Source organism: Lycorma delicatula, chromosome 7 (assembly GCF_047948215.1).
Source record: "Lycorma delicatula isolate Av1 chromosome 7, ASM4794821v1, whole genome shotgun sequence".
Taxonomy (NCBI): Eukaryota; Metazoa; Arthropoda; class Insecta; order Hemiptera; family Fulgoridae; genus Lycorma; species Lycorma delicatula.
The window spans coordinates 23,055,190-23,080,121 of NC_134461.1; the positions used below are offsets into that span (position 1 = coordinate 23,055,190).

Below are 24,932 nucleotides of genomic sequence, written 5' to 3' on the forward strand. Positions count from 1 at the left end.
ACGTCAAAATGTTTGTTTTGTCAATGCTCTTTAAAATTTTGTGTTGAAACCCTGCTCTTTCTGTTTAAGAATTTTTAGTTACCCATCTTATTCTCAAACTGAAAATATTGATCAATTCGAAGCATCTGTTAAATTTAATTTTTCTATGTTTAAATGTTAAAAAGTTCTGTAAGAGTTCCTGAATTATTGTGGAAATTTTATAATATATACATAGATGGTTCCTGGTCTTATTCCCCAAATTTCAGGTATAATTCAGGACACCAAAATCAGCAAAACCGTTCATATCGACGTAAGTCCTATTTTTCTTTGTTTTCCTTCTGAACGCCATTTTGTGATTTTAAACTATAAAAATTATTTCTCGGAACGGATAAACCTACTTTAATTAAATCTGGCAAATCTAAGATTAGTGTCTTTTTCTACAAAATAAAATAAATTTGATAAAATGACAATAAAAAATTTCAAGATTGCGGCCATCTTAATTTTGTTATCTTTAGTACCTTTATAATTATTTGTTTGATCAAATTTTTATTTACCTTTAAAATTTATTAAGAATTTTATTTAGCGTAAAATGACACCTCATTTGTAAAAATCCGTTGACAAGCAATCGAGTTATTGCAGACAATTAACCCGACAGTGCCGTAATGCAAGCTGATAATTATTTTGCTTGTTTTTATTTCCTGCTCTAAATGTAATAAAAATGATTAATAATAATTAATAATATAAAATTAATAAGACACTAGTCTAAGATCTGCCAAATTGAATTAAAGTAGGTTTATTCGATCCTGAGAAATTCTTTGTTAAAAAATCACAAAATTGCGTCCAGAAGGAAAACAAAGCAAAGTAGATTTATGTCGATATGAACTTTTTGCTCATTTTGGTGTCCTGAATCAGTACCTAAAGTTCAGGGAATAGGTCCCGGAACACTCCATATATTCATAATTAGATAAAGTTGATTAATTTTATTTTTGTAAGGATAAAATTACATTGATTGATTTTTATTTTATTTTTTCTTGTAAATTTACACCATTATTTGCCTGACAGACGAATGATTTCGCATTTAGAAATAAAATTAATACATCTACTCGTTAGTACTTTACCCTCTTCCATTAGGAAAGTTAAGAAGAGTAATTTCTCCTCCGGGCGTATTTGGAATAAAAAAATAATAATGGGATTTTTTTTAACTGACCAATTTTTTTTTTTAATGAAAGAGTAGGCATAAACAATTACGGTCATTAGCCAGGTGGAAATTGTTAGCATATAAAAGGATGCTTGTCAGACCAGAATTCGAGCCACTGAACTCCGCATGAAATGCCGAGACTTTATTTAATTAAGTTATTTATTTTATTTTTTAAATTAGAATTATCAAAGGCTTTAGAAAATAATAAAGATGATACTGCAAGTTATTTTAGAAATACTTAATATCATTTTATAAAAAATATTTATCACTAATGTTAGTAATAAGACATTTCGTTTAGCTTCTTATAATTCAACTTAAATAATTCTTATATTAATCTGCTTAAGAGATAATAAAAAAAGTATTTTTTTTATTTTTAATATTGATGTTTTTTTGCGAATTATAGGATCAATAATAATTTCCGCTTGCAAGAAATAAACGCAATATTTGATAAGCCGAATATTGTGCTGGGTACACTAATAAAAGGTCGTCCAATATTTCAGTCGTTTCCGTTATATCAATATTGGAAGAAAGGTCATATGTATAAAAAGAAGTAACCTAAACTATAAAATTAATTTTATCTCTATTATTTACATTTTTAAATAATATTTTTTTTTTTATCAAGAATAGGTTAAGGTATTTGTATAAAATTTTAAACTAATTTTCTTAAGTATAAAAAATAAATTTAAATCTCACATTAAAAAATTTAAAAAAGGAGACTATTAAATTGAAATAATTAATATGAGGAAAATTAATTATTAATTATTGAGTAGGTAGCGTCACGTCATTTCGTGTGGAGATCCCGAATTCGGGATCATCAACCCTGTCAGGCGTAGCGTCTTTTCATACGCTAACAATTTCCGCCGGGCTTATGGCCATAGCTGTTATTGCCCGCTTTTTCATAACAAAAAAATAGCTGACAGCATAATTGTAGGGCCTTCTCGTCATTCGGTTTTTTTCTGATGCACGACACGTTCACCCTTCGTAAGGAACAATGTCCTCCTGTTTCAATGTTCCGATTACAGGATCTCAGGACTGTAAATATTTAGGGTTTCATCTTGACGGACGACTTACTTGGGCGGAACATATCAAATCTAAGCGGAAACAGTTGGATCTCAAGTTTAAAAGCATGTACTGGCTGATAGGGCATAGATCTCGGCTTTCAGGAGAAAGTAAATTATTGATTTATAAATCAGTTTTGAAGCCTACTTGGACTTACGAACTTGAGTTGTGGGGTACAGCGTGCAACTCCAGTATTGACATACTTGAACGCTATCGGACAAAAATATTGCGAAAAATTCTTCACATATCCTGGTACATAAGCAACAGCCCCATATATAATGATTTTAAGTTGCGAACAGTTCGGCAGAAAATTTCTTTGGTCAGCCTACGGTATCAAAATCGTTTGGATCGGCATTCAAATTATTTGGCGATCAATTTATTGGATAACACGATCAGTGATTTTTTAAGATTGCTACAGAACAATATTCTTGGTTTACCTTATCGTTTCAATTAAGTGATCTTTTGGTCTGCCTGAACGGAGTGCTCTTTTATTCCATTTATTAAATTTCGTTGTTATCGTTGTCACCAGCCGCTGGATGTGTGACTACTTAACCCACCGGGTTGGTCTAGTGGTGAACGCGTCTTCCCAAATCAGCTGATTTGGAAGTCGAGAGTTCCAGCGTTCAAGTCCTAATAAAACCAGCAATTTTTACACGGACTTAAATACTAGATCGTGGATACCGGTGTTCTTTGGTGGTTGGTTTTCAATTAACCACACATCTCAGGAATGGTCAAACTGAGAATGTACAAGACTACATTTCATTTACAGTCATACACATCATCCTCATTCATCCTCTGAAGTATTATCTAAACGGTAGTTACCGGAGGCTAAACAGGAGAAAGAAAGAAAGAAAAGATGGGTGTGTGACTACTTAATGTTAGTTCAAATATACATCTTAATGGTTCAATTATCTAGCTGAACAGATCGATATAATAAAATATTATATATATATACATTTTATTTTGCAGAGCTGTGTGACAGTGCTGTACTAGCGTTCCTTGTGTTGACAAGGAGTACTATTGACGCAGTATACCCACTTAGCCATTAGTTTAGAGCATTTTTAGAGGTGGTAGTGCGATTTTGAAGAAATCTTTTTAGAAATATTATATTTTAATTGTTAACAAATATGCCTAAGAAAAAAATAGTCCTTAATTAGATGAAATTTTGAGATACCGAGTTTGACCTTGCTCTACAGCCTCAACTCCTTACCTTTTTAGTTGAAAATTAATAGGAATCAATTTTCCAAATACAGAAGTAATCTGACCAAGTTTGATCAAAAGTGGGTCTTTAGTTCTGAAGATGTAAGGTGTGAGACACCACACACCAGTACATGCGAACATCCGATGTTCATACACATGTACATCCGAAAAAATTCTATCTGGTTTTTTAGATTTCTTAGGTGTCAAAACGTCAAGATCAGATGAAAACCGCATATACCTAAATTTGACCGATTACTATACTTTCCCATTTACAGCTATAGAGCTATAGAGCTGTAGCTCTAGACGGGAAAGGAAATTATTGAATTAAAAGATGGTATAGTTATGAAATTAATTCTTAAATATGTTCTGTGAAAATAACTGATTTAATTTAACGTCAACTTGAAAAATTCGAAATTTGTAGAAGAAAATAATTTCTTGGATTTTGTTCCTATTTTTCGAAATTTATTTTTAAGTTAAATATTGGCAGTTTAAAACAAAATTATTTTTCATATAAAAAACTATTATAAAGAAAAGCAAAGAACAAAACCCTTTGAAATAATATCTCTCTGCCACGTTACGGCCTGTTTTGTTTTTAACAAAAGTCAAATGTCTTGTATTCTTCTTCATGTTCAGTTAATGTTTCTTGTAAAGATATTCTCAAAATTAAATTGTATAAAATTTCGTTGCAAATTTATTTTTATACACTGAAACTTTAACGAAATTATTGTATAAAAAAGATTTTCTTAAAAGATTTTTCTCACAGAAGTATTTTTTTACAGTAGTTGTAAACGAGAAATTACTAGATTCAATTTTAGGACATTATTATTTTATTTTTCAGATCGAAAACTATCTAATTTATCCCTTAATTTAGCTCCAAAATTTCAGTAAGGTTACATTTTACTCTTGGAATAGAAATCAGGGCGAAATTTTTGTAGGCCTAACTCGAAAACGAAGCGTTTCTGTAACCATGTTTTTTTATGATTTTTTTTTCTTTATTTTCACTTGTAAAACATACTTTGAAATTCTTTTAGTTTCTTTGTTAGATCATCTGCATAATTTTTACTTTTCTGGTATCATAGCTCTAGAACTATGCAGCAAGAAGGAAAATATCAGTCAAAAAATGAGATATGTTTTTTTTTACATTTCTTGACATTTCATGACCATGGATCCCAAGAAAATGAGAATGAAGTGAGGATTCGTACGTATTTATGTATGTATGTTCATATGTTGGCATGTTTGAAGCTTAATAACTTTTGACTGAATAAACCGATTTTGATGAAATATGGCACAGAGACTCATGTATATGAGGTAAAGGTTTGAGGTAAATATTTCTCGGGAATGGGGAAATAATTTTTTTGGTATTGATTATCCAAAAATTTTTCCAAAAATAACTCTCGCTTTATATTAACCTCAGTGCATGCGGGCATGATTATCTTACCATTTAAAAAAAGTTGGCCCCAAAATTCTCCGCCTTCCTTAAAAATCGAAACAAAGCTATCTTATTTACTGCATATTTTTTAACCGAATTATTTTTTACGTGTTCTAAGCAAAGTAGTTGTGCAAATGCCCCAAAAAATACTTTGGACGCAATATTTTGAATGGGAGAGTCAATCAATGCTTAAAATATCTATTTGTTGAAATTGTTAAAGCTTTTTTGGTTCATTTATACTTTTCATAATTATGTTACTGAAGAATTTCATCATCATTCATCCCCCAATCAAAAAAGAAATCTTAGGTAACTTTTTAATGGTTGTTTATTTTTCATGCATTTATTAGTTTCTTCCATTTAATATATTAAATGTAAAAAAAAAACATTTCATCTAGGTGAATTTGGAGTGTGGCTAGCAGAAAAAAAAATTTTTTGTCTTTTTTTTTAATTTTTCATTTATCATTAGTTTTCAATATTTAAGAATAAATAACCAATGCAAGGAAAGTATTACAACATTTTTTCAACTTTTTTCTTATAATTTGAATAAATAAAACAACATTCTATCAATAGTTAAAGATATATTTATAAATTCATTCATTCCTGTAAAAGGTTTTGATGATACTGAAGATGTTAATAGTTACAAAACGGAACACAATTAAAAAATAAATATAAAAATGCAATGCTTAGTAAGCGGAATTAAATAATAGAATGTAATAATTTCATTTTTAAAAAGATAGTGATAAGATTTTAAAATAGAATATTATTTTAAACAGTATTGTTTGGCAGACATTATCTTGTACGATTTGAATATGAAAATACGAGTATATGATTTTAGAGGTAATTGAAGGGTAAAATTTAGTTATTTCACAATATTTAATTAGTTAATGGATATTACTTTTTACAGTAGTATTGCCAGAAGAATTATTCAAATACTAATGTGTATATATTTATATTAAATATTTTTTTTCAATTTTTACTTTCCCGTTTAGCGCTTTAGCAGAGCTATAGCTCTAGAAGGGAAAGTATTGTAACCGGTCCAATTTGGGCATAGCGGGTTTTACCTGATCTTGACGTTTTGACACCTAAAGAACCCAAAAAACCGGATGGAAATTTTCCGGATGTTAATGTTCGTGTGTGTGTTCGCTGTCGCACTCTAAATAATCATATACTTCCGAAACTACTGGACCGATTTTAGCCGAACATTGTCAGATTATTTATATATATAGGGCATTGATACCATTAAATTTGCAACATAAAAGGTCCAGTGGGTGATGCTGTAGAGGAAGCTCACCCTCATAATCTCGAGATTTCGCCTAATTAAGGTCTTAATTTTCTTAGACACATATGTTAACAGTATTTGAAAAATCGCACTCCACCCCAAAAAATGGTCTTGTGTAGTCGTCTGCTATGTTGTGACTGCACAGGTGAGCGGTAAAATTAAATAAATTAATAATATTTAAAGTATAAAAAAGTAACTCGGTCTGGCTGGGTCTCGAACTCAAAAGCCCGGTTGACTTGGTACCTGGTGCGTTAAGCCTCGTGGTTATACCACTGTGTCGACCGTACAAGCAAAATTTATTCTATGCAATTACATTAGTAGCACTAACTAATGTAATTTCACAACTTACATAGAATAAATTTAGTTAGACTGTCGCCGCTAGTACTGCCACGCCCTCCCCAATTAAAGATGGTATGCACGCGCGCTTTGTTAGAATCATTGAATTAAATAAACGAAAAAATGTTATATTTAAATAAAATGATAAATATTTTAAATAAGTTGTGCGCGTGTAAGCCGTGCATCAGCAACAACCCACAGTTGTAGGACTTGCCCGGAACGCAGCTTTAGCCGCGTCACGTGTAAGTCCTTCAACTGTGCTGTCAGCTTTTTTGGAATTCCTTTCTTTTATTTATTTTTTAAATAGAATTCAGCATTGCATTAAAATTAAATTGATGTTACCCACTCAGTATTTTAAAATTTTATCTGTTAATTTAAATAACATTAAATTAAATGAAAAGTTGATTTCCTTCATTAATTTTAATGAAAATTGTTTATACATGCTAAAAATAGTTTCCATTATTAACGAAATAAACGTGAACGATAGGTTAAAATTAAATAATCTTTATAAATGAGTGATTTTAAACTAGTGGAAATAATGAAAGTTCATTAAATTAGTGAATAAGGCCAACGTAACAGGTATGAAGTGGAAATATTAACTAGCTGAAAATGCAGTTAAAACAACAGTCGACGTTAATTTTTTCAACCTTCATTACTTGGTTCACAATACAGGGAGATCAATCTTTTACCAAAACAGGAATGAAGGCCCGTAAATAATAATTGTATAAATTAGACAAGCTAAATTTAAACAAAAAAAACCTAAAATATACTCTACATTAAATTTAAATCATAAATTAATTAAATTAAAATTAAAAATCTGATGTGGGTTATTTTTAATAAAAAAATTCAAGTCTTAATTTTTATTAAACGGATTGATTTCGATGATTCTCTTAATTTTTAGAGAAACCCTCCTCTTGATTCACTTTGTAAATTTTTTTATATAATTTAAGTAGAATTTTTCCAAAATGAAAAAATACGTAACATATATAGGCGATTTAAATAAATTATCTGTTTGTCGTTATCAATTCATATATTTTTTATTAGGGATTATTGTAACGTAAAAGATGACATTAGATATTCAAAGTAATTTAATATGAAAATTAATTAAAAAGTCTGATGTGGAAATCGTATGACTTCCTGTATGCCTATTAAATTACCTGTACACATTTTTTTTTTATATGAGAAGTACATAAAATTTTATTCCATTAATAACTTCTAATTAATTTCATATTTTATTATTATTATTATTGAATTATTATTTATTGTACATTTTTTTTTACAATCAGAGGTTAATAAATATTAAAAAATCAATTTATTTAAATTAAAAAAAAAAAATAATGAAGTCGGATTCGAACCGATGTGCCTTCCCCGCGTAATATCCAAATATTTCATTAATTAAATTTTTATTTGGTTATAACACTAGAAGTAATGAAAATAAGTACCACTATATATAGTTGAAAACTCTTAATCAGGGCTTATTACTGAATTTAAAAAAGTCCAAAATCTTTTTTTGCATTTTGGGCTTTTTTGGATACTTTTGGTTAAGTCGATTGCTATCAAAAAGGGAGGTGGACAACTAAATGTTACAGCAGTCCTAAATCCAAAATTTCAATATCTACGGCTAATCCTTTTTGAATTATGCGAGATACATCGTACGTTCATAACTCACGCCGAAACTTGCCAAAATGGTTTCAGAGATGGTCAAAATTGATATTTCCGTTGAAATCTGAAAACCGAAATTTTTTGCGGCTTCCTTTACTTCGTACAAGAAAGTAAGAATGGAAAAACGTACAGTCAATAAAAATAATCTACATAAATACTAGTTTTATTTTTTAATTAATAGAAAATTCTCAGTGAACCTTATATCATTAATTTTGCATTAATTTTCTGATAGCTAGACATAGATATATAAATTTGTCGTAGATAGTTTTAAGTAATTTTTAAAAAAGTAACCAAAATTTAGTAAAAAGTTTAACGATCCTTAAGGAATGAAATTAAAAAATTAAAGTGTATTTCGAAAACGGGGTGACAAGACTATCCAATGTTAGAAAATTCAAACTTGCATAGTTAGAAGCTTGAATATCCCCAGCAGGTTTCAAATAGTGTGCGTGAAGAAGCAGTGTGTTTCCTTACTAGTCTATGAGGAAAATGTCGTTTTAGTCAATTTTTCAGAATCAGTTTATCTCACTTTAGTTGAGATGCAACACTGAAATTTATCGTACATGTCAAATATTGTAACTTTTGTTGGAGAAAAACAAAAATTTAGAGTAATGAATAATTAAAAATATTAAATAATAACAGCATTTTTTCAAACATCTATTAAAAAATTTTTCACTTAGCTTTTCTTTTTTATAATTTTGTTAAGTAGTTTTAGCTCTGATTTATTAGAACGGATTTTTTCAATGAAAGTTTAATTAAAATCATAATTAAACTTTATTCAGTGATTGAAATATCAAAATCTATATCTACAATTAAATTTTTTTAATCAATTCTGATTAAAAACAAATCACTTCTAAATAAGCAAAAATCTGTGTAAAAGTGCTCCAGATTATAAAAAAGAGAAGCTTGAGTGGAAAAACTTGAAAATCAATTTTTTTTAAATATTTCAGAGTGAAATTTACTCTCGCGTAAAGAATTTTCCTTAAAAATAAACCCAAGCTTATTAAACCCTAAACGTTTTCTTTCTTTTGAATCTTCTTTTGGTAAAAATTTGAAATTTAACAGATGATAATTTCAGAATTTTATTTTTAAAAAAACCCGAAATATTCCCCTTAAGCTACTTTGTTAAAGATTTATACAAAGATAGATTTAGGTTAGATTTCATAATATCCTTATAATAAAAAAAAATTTGAAGATAAGCTTCTTAACGCAGGTTTGATGATGGGAGTCAAATGAGAATAAACAAGCGTCACGAAAAAACGTCATGCTAGATCAGACATATGTATTAATGAAGATTTGCCGGTTGAAGCACAAACTTTAGCGAATTAACTTAATGGACTATGAACTGTGAGCCTCTATAACTGTGTTACCTGGGTTTCATCTGAATAGTTCAAATAAATCTATGGAATATCATTAGAAAAAAAATAATAGAATTAAATTTATGTTAAAATAAAATAATATTAAATAAATTTAAAAAAAATTCTGTTTAATAGTAATGAACTTCCCGTGGTGATTGCGTGTGATGCTAGAGTAGTGAGATGATGCGTCACGAAAAAGCGTTACGCGCTAGTTGATTCCTCCAGCATGCCTATTGTGTGCAATATATAGATATTAACCCGCGTTTAAGTCAACCGCGTTCTCTTTCGCTCTCTCTCACTCTTATACAATGCTTATGCATATATGTCGTTCTCTTTCGCTCTCTCTCACTCTTATACAATGCTTATGCATATATGTCGTTCTCATTCTCTCTCTTTCTCACACTTACACAAGGCTTATGCGTCTACGCGCGTTCTCTCCGTCTCTCTCACCCGCAGCTATGCTACAGTATAATGCAAAACAACTGACCATATGTTAGTTCATATTTTTCATTAAAAAAACTTTTATCATTTGTGAATATTGCGTATACGTTATTTTATACCATTAATAATCTATATAATATTGCGTAAGAAGCTTCGCTTCCGTAATGAGCCCACGAACCGACGCACACATTATTACTTCAGAATTGGAAAGTTCTCACTAATATCAAAAAAATAAAATTGGTCATTTCCTTTTAAACTCTTCTAAAATTTGTGTTTAATAGGATAAGAATGGATTCCTTAATTCTTAATTGGTATTTTACACTGTGCTCTTATTTATATTTGGTTATAAGTTGAACAGCAACTTATAATCAAATACCCTGATACTATTTTCAAAATCTTATTAAAATTTATTTTAAAATTTCCATTTAAATCACGAAACTGGAAAAGAGGGATTTTGTATATTCTATGTATTTCCTCAACAAAAATTTAATATCATGTACACCAAATTCATGTATTACGTTTAGTGTTCGAAATTTAAATTTTCTTAACTACAATATAAATTTTTGTACAATTTTTTATTGAACTCGAAAGTGGGTAAAATATACAAATTAATTGCTTAAAAATTCAGTATATATCCGTGCGAAGATAGGGTATTTCAGATAATCCAATATACTATTTAGCAGCGCTATCTATAATGATTGTTTTTATTCATCTTGTTTAGTCAAAATTTACGGTATAAATTTTCCTATTCAAACATCTTTGTAAAACAAATGATGTCTAATTTGGTAGTTCAGTTGTCTTACATATTTATTAATGGTACAGAGATGAGAATCAATGAACATTACAACAATCTAATTTCATTTAATTACATATATATTTTATGAATTCAATTTAATGCATCATTTATGCCTTAATTTATATAAGACATTACAATATCATCTGTAGCATAAATTAATTTGTAACGAAGATGTTTATTTTTGCGTTTTGATTTATATATATATATATATATATATATATATATATATATATATATATCGCATACGTCACAGAAATATTTAAACCAGTGATAGAATAGTAATTATTTAATTAACATAACACTATTCGATTTTTAAAAATACATTTTAAAAAATCTGATGTGGACAAAACATGACTTCCGTATCCCTATTAAATTACATATACATATTTTTTTTTAAATGAAAAGTACTTCAAATTTTTATTCCTTATAACTTCTGACACTTTTTCATATTTTTTTTTTTTTTATTATTGTGGAACTATTATTTATGGTAATTATTTTTTACAATCAGAGGTTAATAATTATTAATAAATCAATATATTTAAATTTAAAAGAAAGTTAAAAAAAGAGATGAAGTCGGATTTGAACCGTTGTGCCTTCCCCTTGTAAAATCCAAATATTTCATTAATTAAAATTTTATTTGTGTATAACTCCGGAACCAATGAAAATAAGTACCAGTTATGATATATCGTTGAGAACCTCTCAGTGAGAGAGCATATTACTGCAGTTAAAAAACTTTTCAAAATCCAAATTTTTTGGATTTTGGCCTTTCTTGGTTCAGTCGATTGCAATCAAAAGGGAAGGTGTACAACTAGACGTTACAACAGTCCTAAATCCAAAATTTTGAAATAAGGAACAACCAGATGCAGTGGTAAGCCATGTACAGTTTTGTACCGGCTATTTCTAGATTGTGGGAAATTCCATTTCTACATTACTATAAAGTTGATACAAGTAGTATGATAATGGGAAGGGTGAATAATTTTACAGACGAGTTCAGGTAGTCGATTCTTAAACAGGTTTGTTGGTGCTTTGTACATTCGTGTGTATGACTCGAGCGGAAGACAATACATTTTCTGCATGCTTGTTGTGTTTTTTGATATTTTTTTACGGCACAGAAGTAATTTCGGGCGTTAAAAGAAAAATTCTTTCAATTTGCGACAGATTAAAAATTATTGAGAAATTAGAAACGGGTGACCTAATTCTGACGTGTATAAATCACGTGGTCTTTCTACTTCCACTGTTTCAACGATTTAGAAGAACTGTGATAAGTAAGGGTATAGTTTTTGAAAAAAATATATATCTCAGGAAAAGAAGATAAGACTGTGTGAAAAAAATGATTTGGACGGAGCTCTTGTTACGCCAAAGAGAAGAAGAGTGAAAACAGTTCCATAAATGGATCCATTTTGAAAAATTAGTCTGAAAAATTTTTCTGACCGGCTAGGATACAAAGGGCTTGTTTGTAGCGATAGCTGAATAAACCGATTTAAAAACAGACATCAATTCATTGTTGCAAAAATTTTTTTTGTTAGAATTCAAAATCTTATCAGTTAGTGAGTTATGATAAGAGGTCCTTAACTACCATTGACTAGGTAGGATGACTGATGAATTTATCAGGTCTCCATTCCATAAAATGTTTTCTTCGTTAAATTATAGATATTTTTGGCAATTTCACATGCTTGATTGTGAAGTTTTTATTCTTAATTAATTGGATTTAAAATCTTCCATAAGCAAACATAAAAATATTTTTAATAATAATAAAATACAAAACAGCATTTTTTAATACAGTTTAGCGTTTAAACCAGAAAAAATATTCATAAAAACTTCAAAACGTAAGAAAGAGTAAGTATTTATGTGCCCTTACAACACAGTCCGAGTACCCTTACAGGACACTAAATATGAAATTGAATTCATTTATTTAGAATACGTTTTGAAGGAATTTTACTACTGCGTTTTCATTTTCTTATTCAGAATGATTCTAGGTGAATAATTTTTTAGCTTGAAAAAATGTAAGTGGACAACACATGGCTTCCTCGTACGCCTGTTAAATTACATTTACGCATTTTTTTTAAATTAAAAGTTCATAAAGTTTTATTTTATTAAAGACTTCTGGTATTTTTTGATTTTGATTTTTTTGTTATTACTGAATTATTATTTATCGTATTTTTTTTTTTTTACAATCAGAGATTAATAATTATTATTAATAAATCAATATATTTAAATAAGAAAAAAACAAATAGTTAAAAAAAAGGAGATGAAGTCTGATTCGAACCAATGTGCCTTCCCCTAAGATCCAAATATTAAATTAATTTAATTTCTATTTTGCTATAACTCTGGAACCAATGAAAATAAGTACCACTTGCATCGTTGAAAGCTCCCAATCAGGGCTTATTACTGTATTTAAAAAAAGGAAAATTTTTTTTTTTGGATTTTGAGCTTTTTTGGAACTTTTGTTTAGGTTGATTGCAAGGAAAATGGTAGGAGCACAACTAAATGTTACAACAGTCCTAAATCCAAAATTTAAACATCCTACACGTAATTTTTTTTTAATTATGCGAGATATGTACGTACGTACAGACGTCACGCCGAAACTAGTCAAAATGGATTCAATGATGATCGAAATGGATATTTCCGTTGAAATCTGTAAACCGAAATTTTTCATGATCACAATACTTCCTTTACTTTGTACAAGGAAAAAATATATTTTATCAGTGTTAAATTAACCATGTGAAAATATGTTTGGAAAAATAACTTGCGTGAATTTTTTTGTAATATATACCGTAGAAAGGAATATTTCCTTATTCTTAAACTTTATATATAAACGAGTATATATGGGTGTGTTGTGTGTGCTCGCTCTCTGAGGGGTATAGGTGATTACACACAAACGTAAGTAGTGCATGCATGTATCCATAGAAGGCATCTCTTCTAAAATTGAGCGATATATAGGGGTTGTTTTCTTTTACTGAAATATATATAACTTAAACATACTAATTATGATTATTGTTTGAGAATGGAACATATAGAATTGATTAATTACTAAATTCTAATTTTTGTATAATTCATCGAAATAAAATGTTTAACAATTTTCTCAACAATAAAAAAATTCATATAAAAATAAATTAATTTTGTTACCACAGAAACGTTGTTCATAAGTTCTCATTTGTTTAATAGGAGTTACAGATCTCACACGTAAAACTGCTTTTGTCTTTGGAATGAGATTTAAATTGATTTAAAAGAGGGTACCTCCACTCCGATCCTGTTATTATGCCAAAAACAACACAAACAATTTAGTCTTGTGAAGACGGGTGGGGATTTTTCACGCTTAATAAGTCTGATCTTTTTATGAAGTGCACGTATAAGCTTGCGTTAACCCACATTTCTGTTGTAGATAGATCAATCATGTTTCTATATACACCGTTATAGATTCGCGCCGATGGGTGGGATTTAATGAAGATCATAGATTGATCATTTACGTGTCACTTTGGTAGTGCAGTGATCGAAGTAAGAAGGTATGCTCTGCATATCTTTGTACTACAAGGTATGTTCTCGCCTCGCCCGTCTTGTACACGTAGATTAACACATTTCATTAATATTTCCTTAAGATTACACTAAAGTAAAACAGGGACGTCGCGAGACGGGAAAGTATCGTACATACTTTACAGTAGAAAGCAGTAACATTTACACAAATAGGAATTCACACGTAGGGGCTTTCCTGTCAAATGAATTAGATAACAAGTGTGTATTAGCAGGAAGGAGTGGACGTATCCCTCACAATAACATAAATCTATATTTCGAGAAATAAAAACCAGTAAACATAAAACTATAAAATATAAAAATTTTAAATTTTAAATAATAAAATAATAAAACTGCACTAATATATTAATTGCATTTACACCGATAGCTTAAAAAATAAACGTTTTTGATTACTATTGTTCAAAATTAATATGTAAAAATATATAAATAAGTAAATTTACGGTAAACTTGAGATAAAACTTAATATTCACTAATGATAAAGCTGAACAAAAAAATATATATTTATTTATTCAAATATTTTTATTTATTACTAAAAACAATTACTCATGAAAAACACACGGTTGATGTAGGAGTACAATATTACACAAAGAGTAGTGTAATGTAAATTACAACAAGCGTTTGCTTTCACAGCGTAGCTTGTATTTTCGTTCGGCGCTCTGTACAAATAACAATATAATATACATTTTATAAAAATTAATTCCAAACTCGCAAGGGAAATATAAGATAGAAATTCTCGATTATAAATATTATTTGTATGTATCTTGTTAGTAAACGTAGGGTTGAGTTTTAGCATTTAATTGATGTATTGTTTTTCATTTCTTACAGTGATTAGAAGGCGCAGCTTATCTCGATAAAAAGTTAGCGATTGTTTCTTTTGTGCAGCCTTCGGTCAGGGTACCGTGCTCTTGAATCAGTTCATAAGATCCCCCCCTTTCAATGTCAATGTTACCAAAGATTCACTGGTTGTACAGTTCTCAGAATGAATCTCAAAAGGTGCGATCTATACTAGCAAAATCAAAATTGTGAATGTGGAAAAGAAATAGTTATGGAAAAAATCTACACTCAAAGATATTAAAATACAAAATAAACGACTCCATCTTAGAAAAAAGCTCAAAGTCATTTTTAAGTATTTTGTACCATTATAGACAAAAATCCCTTCGAAGATCGGGAAACTTTTAACCAGATGGGAGTAATACTAATCAATATGTTTGCGTTGACCAACTTAAATATAATCTGCAACAAAAGCAAATCTGAAAAAAAGGCTTGGTTATGGAATAAACACACTCACCACAAGAATTATGTGACATAATTACTTGGAAGTATGAAGTATGCCAAACAATGTCAGTAAAAAAATCTGATGTGGACTCCACATGACTTCCTTGTACGCCTATTAAATTACATACATTTTTTTTATACTTTATTCTTTATTACATATTTTTTTCTTTTTTTTCATTGAATTATTATTTATTGTATTTTTGTTAACGATCAGAGATTAATAATTAATAAAACAATATATTTAAATTAAAAAAAATAAAAAGTTAAAAAAAAAGGAAAGGAAGTCAGATTTGAACCAATGTGCCTTCCCCTTACAAGATCCAAATAATTCATTAATTAAAGTTTTATTTGGCTATACCTCTGTAACCAATTTAAATAATTGTGATATATCATTGAAAAGCTTTCAAACTCACAAAAGCGCTTATTTCTGCAGTTAACAAAAAGTTTAAATCTAATTTTTTTTTTTTTTTTGGGGATTTTTTGGACACGTTTGGTCTTAATGACTGCAATCAAAAGAAGAGATGCACAGCTACATATTACAGCAGCCTAAATCCAAATTTTCAACATCCTACGGCTAATCGTCTTTGAGTTATGCGAGATACATACGCACACACATACGTACATAAGTACGTACAGACGTCACGCCGAAACTAGTAAAAATGGATTCGGGGATGGTCAAAATGGATATTTCCGTTGAAATCTGAAAACCGAAATTTTTCGCGATCACAATACTTCCCTTTACTTCGTACAAGGAAGTAAAAATAGACACTATGAATTAAAATAATTAATGTGTCCAGGACCTTCCTTTCACCCGGAGGTCCTGGGTTTGAATCCCGGTCAAGCATGACATATTCATTCACGCTACAAAACGTTCATCTCATCCTCTGCGGAAAAAAATGCTGAACTGCGGACCCGAAGGTTAAACAAAAAAAAAAACTGTAATACAGTTATTAAATAGGAATACCTATATTCAGAGGAATGTCTATACTTAACTAGTAAAGAAGAAATACAGGAATTGGAAAAAGAAAATTGGAAAAAGAAAGAAAGGAAAATTTATGAAGGATCTTCGGATATAAAAAAGAAGAAGAGGAATATGGAAAAGAAAGTAACAAAGAAATTTATTTGAAAAATGAAAAGTTATCAGACACAATTAGAAAAAGAAGAGAAATTTTTTCGGACATTTAAACCGGATGCATGAAAGATTAATTATGAATATTTGAACATTTCAACTGTAATCCAAAAACAGTCAACAAATGGATAAATCGTTTTTAAAAATACACATAGAGAAATGAAAATTAAAAAGAAAATATTATGGAAAGCAAAACTTTTAAAGGAAAAATACCCAACTGGTCAGCAACCTGATCAGAAGAAAGAAAGAAATAATTTAATTAAAAAATACTGGTGGAAGAGAAAAGAAGAGAAGAAGAAAGGTTATTTCACGAGACCCAAAAGCAGTAAAAATCGACAATACAGAGTATTCAACTTAAAAAAGGTCCCATAACTTAATTTAGCGTATAGATAGTAGTTGACTGGCAAACAGTTACATAATAATTTACAGTTGTAAAAAATGTGTTCATCTACTTCTATGCACTTGTCAACGCATTCCTAGCTACTCTTGTTAGCTGTACCGTGTCTATTTTCTGGATGACATTGGTAATATTTGTCTTCAATTCCTTAGTCCTATGTATATTTTGACATTTATTCATGTCATTAATGAAGTTCTTGAACCATTGACAGTTGTAGAAAGAAAACCTGCTTTGTATGTCAACTATGTGTACCTTTCGAATATTTTTCTTTATGTTTTACGAATTCTTTAACGAATATCTACGATAAAAATCGATCTACTGAAAAATGTTTTATTATAGATTCTTGGGAAATTCTAAAGAATGAGTTAAATGAATAATGCTTCTTATGTGTATATTTATATTATTGGAATGACTTAATAATCATTCAATCTCCAATTAAACAAATCGATAAACAGGAAGTAAAAAAATTTCACAACTATTTCTAAGACTTTTTTAAGGAAACAAAAATTATTTTAAGAACTCGGAAGAAAGTTAAATTTAATAGGAAGTAAAAAACAGTTACCAATACCGGAAGAGCTGTCTTTTTCTGTTTAGCAACCGGAACCCCCATAAGGTTTTATTCAGAGGATGAATTAGGATGATATGTATGAATGTAAATGAAGTATAGTTTTGTACATTCTCAGATCGACCGTTCCTGAGATATGTCATTAATTGAAATCCAACCACCAAAGAATACCGGTATCCACGACCTAGCATTCAAATCCGTATAAAAGTAACTCCCATTACTAGGATTTGAAAATAAGAACTCTCGACTTCGAAATCATCTGATTTGCGATGAGGAGTTCACCACTAGACCAAACCGGTGGTTTGATACCGGAAGAGCTGGATACTTGAAATCTACCACGTATGTTTCTCTTAGGGAATAAACTATTGTTAAAAAGGGATTTTTTAATAGCTTCTAAGAAGGTATAAAGGGGGCGCAAAACGATCTATATAAATAGGAAACCTCTGACTCATTCACAAGTAATTCTTCCTTTTTTATGACAGCTAAATAGGTGATATGTTTCAAAATTCTGTGTGTGTATGTATATATATATATATATAGAATCATCTTATGGTTATCTGCCCTAAGGCAGGTCCTTTGCACTATGCCCGTTTCCATTCCCTCTATTCGCACCTAAATTTTTGAATTCTATTTAGTTTGTATTTTATATATGTCAATAATATTTACTTTTTTCCGGTCATTTTTTTGCAGTATTTTCTACGGATCCTTCTAGTAATTTTTAATCAATCCTTTTCTGCTAATGGTGCATCGCAGCCTATTAGATTCAGAAAGATTCTGAGTTCTTCTGATCAATCTACTCTCTTAAAATCTCCTTTTTCTTTTTTCACTCTCTCTATGCATTAGCTATTCTGTAATTTCCTTCCTGGTCACATTTCAAATGCTATTAGCTTTTCTTTTTCTCTTTTTGTCAATATTACATACCATGCAAAAGTACACTGCAAATATTCTTTAAATTTAACTCTGTCTTACTACAAAATAACTGGTTCTTTCTTTTAAATGCCTTTTTAACAACGTATATTCTTGTTTTGTTTTCGTTTTCATTCTTCTGTACTTGAATATCTATACCACTTCAGTAGTTCAGTTCTTTCTTGTTTTACGTAGTCATTCATCGATTTATTGACTTTAATCCTCATTACTTCTGTTTTTTTAACATTCATTTTTATTCTATATTCTCTCATACTGTTTCATTTCCTAAAAAACTATACCACTAGTAAACTTTAAATATTTTCCTTCCTTTTATACTGATTTCTTTAATTTTTATGTATAGCATTTTTCAAATGATATCTTCAACATATATGTTAAAGTTAGTCCTTTTGCTTTACTCCTCTTCCTATTCAATTTTATTTATTTTTAAATCTCTAAGGATGTCACAAAAATTCTATCTTTCCAGTATTTTATCCCTTCTCTTCTAAGTAATAAATAAGTAATGAAATTGAAAGAAATTAATTTATTGGTTTTTTGGGGTGTTTATAAAGGAATCGGGGAATAAGAATTTTTTTTAGATTTAATTTTAAAGAAATTTCTTTGAAGAAATCTAATTGAGACCTTGGTCTGGGTTGGATTCTCTTTAAATCTCTTAAATCTTAGGATCCAGGAGATGATTTTAATTATTTATTTAATTATTTATTATAAAATAATTAAGTTAGTAAAAAATGTTTATTTTATGTTGTAATAAGTCTTTCCAATTTTTTATAAATTTATTTTTATAAAATAACAATTATTGATAATTCTGTTAAGCATGGTTCATGGATTAAGTATATAATTAACGTTAATATACAAAAAACCGCTAACCAGCAATTGAATTTGAAGCGTTCAAGCGCTTTCGGAATTAAATTCCATCTTCAGGAACTTTCATATTCGTCCTATTTGAAAATAGTAATTAAAACTTCACATGAATATTATAAAAATTCTGTATTTGCCTAAAACATAACAGTTGGTAGACATATGTTATAAAATTATGTCAAGTAAACGTCCTGTCAATTTGGTGGTCCAACTGTTAATTTACATGTGAAGTTTTAATTGCAGTTACAAATAGGACGAATATGAGAGTTCCCAAAGATGGAATTAAATTCCGAAACAATTATTGATGAATATATCTGGGTTAAAAGCAATCTAAATTATACAAATTATTACGTAGATCTGGTTTAAATGTGTACATAACCTACTAAAGTACTTATTGTCTTGTTTGTATGCTTTTTTTCTTTCATTTTGTATCCCCTATTTATAAATGCAGCATTTATATTATAACACTGGTTAAAATAAAACGAATATTCTAATAATACAAAATACTATTGAAGCAATTTGTATTATGGATAACTTGATATATTTACAATGTAGCATAGAGCAATACAGCATTGCGACTTGGGCTGAACCCAAACTTATTTCTTGGAAGTGACCGTGCATATATTCAGTATATATGCTGCACAATCATTGTTCTTTTACTTATTTTAATACAACAGAAGTTACTTTTTTAACCGATTTTTATTATTATTTTTATATAATCAACTAATTACACCAAATTGTGAAATAAAATATCTTATGTTAGGTAAAAATAAAAAATTAAAAAAGGATGAATATATATCTACTTTAAACAAACTAAATTAAGGAAATAATACAGAAAAAGTAATAATAACTATTAATAACTAATGTTAAGAATTGGGGAAAACTTTTCCTTTAATGTAATAAAAATTCCCTATTTTTCTTAACCTTTGTGTGGGTTCGCACGTACAAAACTTAAATACAAATCTGTCTCCTGTTATTGATCATCACGTTCCATGAATTAAGGTTGGTTCTCTATTTATTTTATTAAAGTATATAAATTATAAATTTTGAACAAACTTCTTATTTCATTTTAGTTTAGAAAATAAACATTTATTTGTTTATTTTATTACTTACATCGCTACATAGTACATTATATAAATCACTTCAGAAATGCGTAGGTGCGCAGTAACATGGATACAAAAATAACACCTTCTCAATTCTTTTATAAACTCTGACGTTTTCAAGCCGGCGCCAATTTCAGTATAACTACCAATAACATTTTTATTTACTAAACATTAATTTAATGCAAAGTTAAAAATAATCTAATTTATTTAAAGAAAAATTCGAAAAGTATTATTTTATAGTTTTTCAGTGCAATTTTTTTTTAATTTTTATTTATTTTATATATTTTTAAAATTATTTTTATTTTATATAAAATATGAATAAACCTTCAAAAAACGCTGGCTTATAAAATAAAACCTTTTTTAAGAAATATACGGCTAAAAAACTTATACTGAACATAAAAAAAAACAATGTAGATAAAAACGGAAACAAAAAATTACGTTTTCTAGGCTTCCATTGTTAGGCATCCAAATCAGGTACAATTTATTAATTAATTATCTATATTCCGATCTATCTTCTGATTTCTTAATAGTTCCATTAATTATGTTTTTCCTTTCCCGTCTATACAGCAGCTGTAGCGAAGCTATACTTATATATAACGGGAAGTATGGTGATCGGTCAAATTCGGGCATTTTCGATTTCACCGAATCTTGACGAACTGATTCCTAAGGACTCCAGAAAACCGTAAAAGGGCAAAAAATTTCCGCGACAAAATGTGCGTATGTGTTTGCGTGTACATCGTCATATATTTCCAGACCGATTTTCACCAAACTAGGCTATAATATTTCTATAGTAGGGTTCATTGATGCTATTAAATTTTCAATTCAAAAGGTCAGGAGGTGGGGGATAAAGAGGTGAAAACGAAATCGTCTCCATATTTTGCATAATTTTTTTTTGTCTTCAGTCATTTAACTGGTTTGATGCAACTCTCCAAGATTCCCTATCTAGTGCTAGTCATTTCATTTCCGTGTACCCCCTACATCCTACATTCCTAACAATTTGTTTTACATATTCCAAACGTGGCCTGCTTACACAATTTTTCCCTTCTACCTGTCCTTCCAATATTAAAGCGATTATTCCAGGATGCCTTAGTATGTGGCCTATAAGTCTGTCTCTTCTTTTAACTATATTTTTCCAAATGTTTCTTTCTTCATCAATTTGCCGCAACACCTCTTTATTTGTCACTTTATCCACCCATCTGATTTTTATCATTCTCCTATAGCACCACATTTCAAAAGCTTCTAATCTTTTCTTCTCAGATACTCCTCCGATTGTCCAAGCTTCATTTCCATATAAACCGACACTCCAAACATATACTTTCAAAAATTTTTTCCTGACATTTAATTTAATTTTTGATATAAACAAATTATATTTCTTACAGAAGGCTCGTTTCGCTTGTGCTATTCGGGATTTTATATCGCTCCTGCTTCGTCCATCTTTAGTAATTCTACTTCCCAAATAACAAAATTCTTCTACCTCCATAATCTTTTCTCATCCTATTTTCGCATTCATTGGTCCATCTTTGTTATTTCTACTACATTTCATTACTTTTGTTTTGTTCTTGTTTATTTTCATGCGGTAGTTCTTGCGTAGGACTTCATCCATGCCGTTCATTGTTTCTTCTAAATCGTTTTTACACTCAGCTAGAATTACTATATCATCAGCAAATCGTAGCATCTTTATCTTTTTACCTTGTACTGTTACTCCGAATCTAAATTGTTCTTTAACATCTTTAACTACTAGTTCCATGTAAAGATGCATAATTAAAGTTATATATTCTTTTTTGATAATTTTGTAAATATTAATAAATAACTTTTGTGAAATTTTTAATTCAAAATGGAAAGGGGTAAGGGATATAGGAAGGAAAAACGAAATCGTCTTCTTTGAATAATTAAGTTTATAATTTTTTTTATAATTTTGTGATTATTAATAAACAACTTATGTAAAAAATTTGTTTGCTATATTTCACCCCACCATTACACCCATTAAAAATGGTTTTAATTTTGAAGATTTATAGAAGGCAGTACAAGGAGTGATTTTCGTTGCATTTTGTAAAAATATTTTTGTGAATAATAATAATAAAAAAAAAATCTTTTGTGTAAAATTCTTTTTGCTAAATTGGACCCCCACTTAAAAAAATAGTAATATTTTGAAACGTTGCAGAAGGCAGTACAGTGGGTTATTTCCGTTACAGTTTTTTCAATTAGCATCGCGATGGATCCAAAAATTTGTGGACTACTACTGCAGTCGTCTGCTATGTTATGATATCACTGGTGAGCGGTAGAATTTAATAAATGAATAATATTTAAAGTGTAAAAATTTATTTAAAGTGGCCACTAGTATCGCCACACCCACTTGAGTGAAATACGGTATGCACGCGCGCGCTCTAGTTAGAATCATTCAATCAAATAAACAAAAAAATATTGTATATAAATAAAATTATAAATATTTTAAGTTCTGTGTGTTTGTGTGTATAAGTCGTGATTCATAAAAAAGCCGCGTGACGGGAAAGTCCTACACCTGTGTTAGCTTTTTTTACATCTATAAAATATATACTTATTTCATTTTTTTTTTTTTAAGAAAATAAAAAGGTTAGAAGGCGTTAATAAAAACTATTGAGCACGCATTATTTCTATACTTTCTTTTCTTTCTTTTTCCTGTTTAGCCTCCGGTAACTACCGTTTAGATAATTCTTCAGAGGATGAATGAGTATGATATGTATGAGTGTAAATGAAGTGTAGTCTTGTACATTCTCAGTTCGACCATTCCTGAGATGTGTGGTTAATTGAAAACCCAACCACCAAAGAACACCGGTATCCACGATCTAGTATTCAAATCCATGTATAAATATCTGGCTTTAATTATTTCTATACTAAAAATTAGAAAACAAAAATTTTAATTTAGTTTACAAATTTAAAAATTCATCAATATTTAAAGATTATGATTATTATGGGATTTATAAAATAAAATATTATAATCTTTTTTTACTGACTTTTCGAAGATTTACGGTAACATTCGGTTTCAAGGTAGGATTGGCAGGTGAAATTGAAAATTCTTTACGTTTTGAGGTTTGAAAAGTACAAAAATACCATTCACTTAAAATGTAATTCCTTATACGTATATTAATTCAATTATTTTAAGAATCATACTCCTCTGTACTATATAGAATATATTTATGTTATATTACTTTATTAGATCGACCAAAGTACAGAATATATAAAGTAGGATGACTTACCTTATTCTAATATATATGCAGAAGCGCTTTCGTGATTTATTTGCATCATCAGCTTCATTACGTAATTCATCTCAAATTACATTACAAACTTCATAAATATAATAAATTATCATGCATTTATTCATTTTAATTAAAAATGTAAAACCTTTAATCTCTTTATTTTAAGAATTTAAACTTTTATTCAGTTAAATTAAAAATTAAAACATAAATTAAATATGAAAAATTAATTAAAATTAAATTGTAAAAATATGACATCAAGACATAAAATTAATATGACATCAATCGATTAAAATTAAAAATATATATATTTATTATTATTATTATTAATAATAATATTAATATATTTATATATATTAATTAAAATATATATATATATATATATATATATATATATATATATATAAAATATATATATATATTTAATTATATATATTAATTAAAATATATATATATAAAATATATATATATATTTAATTATATATATTTCGAATGTATATATACATTCGGACCTTCTCCGGTATATGTCGACTAACACAAATAAGTTCTAGTAGGATTCGAAACGAAAACTAGAAATTAAAAAAAAAATCACCCAATACCAATATCTAAGATAAATAGATTACAAGAAACCCTCGTAAAAAAGGAAGTTTAAATTTAAATCAAACATAACCTCCACCCGCTTCGCTCGCTAACCTCGTTAAATATACAAATTATACATGTTATACTCCAACACTGGAAGTGATTAATCGAATTCACTGCATTTAGTGTGCACTGATGGTGAAAGTTGAGCAAAAATATCTTTATAAAAACATAGAACAAAGGGCAAACCATCTGACGATTTATTTTTATCGTTACCGTTCATCCATGCAGTTAACATATTCTGTATATCCTGATTGACCCTTTCAATTTATAAAATGCTGAAAATTTAATTAATTTTTTATATAAATGCGGTGAATTTGATTAATCGCTTCTAATGTTAGAGAATAACATGTATAATTTGTATATTTAACGTTCCTGAGGTTAGCAAGGGAAGCGAGCATATGTTATGTTTGGATAAATTAAAACTTCTTTTTTTTACGAGGGTTTCTTGTAATCTATTTCTCTTAGAGATTGTTATTGGGTGATCTTTTTTTAAATTTCTAGTTATCGTTTTTGACCGCCACTAGAACTTATTTATGTTTGTCTACAT

The 24,932-nt window shown here is 28.8% G+C and overlaps 1 protein-coding gene across 1 annotated transcript in view; it reads left to right on the forward strand.

The window, feature by feature from the left end:
• The window catches only part of LOC142327268 (voltage-dependent calcium channel type A subunit alpha-1-like), a 902,521-nt gene that overhangs the window by 108,750 nt on the left and 768,839 nt on the right, over nucleotides 1–24,932 (forward strand). The gene's annotated exons all lie outside the window — the stretch shown is intronic.